We start from the raw sequence: 953 nt of genomic DNA, 5'->3' as shown, positions 1-953 counted from the left end.
CGATTGAGTAAGTATGCCAGGGAATATGTTCCTACAGAAGCCAAGATGTGCCGACGATTTGAAGACGGGCTCAACGAAGACATTAAAGTATTTGTTGGGATCCTTGAACTAAAAGAAATGGTAGTCCTAGTTGATCGAGCTTGTAAGGCTGAAGAACTACTTAAAGAGAAGAGGAAGGTAGAGGTCTGAGACACGAAATTGGAAGAAAAGGCCAATGAGTAAGGCACCTTCACAGCAACCCGGAAAGTCAAGAAATATGAATCCTCGTTCCCAAGTTTCAGCTGGGCAATCATATGGAAATTTTAAGAAGCAGAATGTGGGTCCTAAATCTCAGAATACTTCTGCAGCCAGTGTAGGGAACTCGAGATTTGTTAAACCCGAGTGCCAGCGGTGTGGTAGAAATCATTTTGGTCCGTGCAGAGCAAATGAATGTTTTCGATGTGGTTCTCCGGATCATTTTATTAGAGACTGCCCAGAGAGAGCTGAGAAAGAAAAATTTCAGAGTGTAAAACTAGTGGTGCAAACTCGAGGGGAAGGTATCCGAGAAAAGCTGGAAGTGAAACAAGCAGTAAGAATGTAGCCAGAGATGCAGCAGTTAGATCTGAGGAAGAGCTCCGGCTAGAACTTATGCTATTAAAGCGCGTGAAGATGCTTCCTCACCCGATGTGATTACCGGTACATTTTCTCTTTATGATATTAATGTTATTGCTTTGATTGATCCTGGTTCTACTCATTCATACGTATGCATTAAACTGGTGTCTAGTATGAATATACCTGTTGAGAACACAGAATTTATGATTAGAGTGTCGAACCCGTTAGGCAAATGCGTGATAGTTGATAAAGTAAGCAAGAAATGCCCTTTAATGATTCGGGGTCATTACTTTCCGGCCGACTTGATGTTGTTGCCGTTTGATGAATTTGATGTTATTTTGGGTATGGATTGGTTGACATTG

This window comes from Gossypium hirsutum, chromosome A01 (assembly GCF_007990345.1).
Source record: "Gossypium hirsutum isolate 1008001.06 chromosome A01, Gossypium_hirsutum_v2.1, whole genome shotgun sequence".
NCBI lineage: Eukaryota > Viridiplantae > Streptophyta > Magnoliopsida > Malvales > Malvaceae > Gossypium > Gossypium hirsutum.
Note: the sequence above shows the minus strand (reverse complement) of the source record.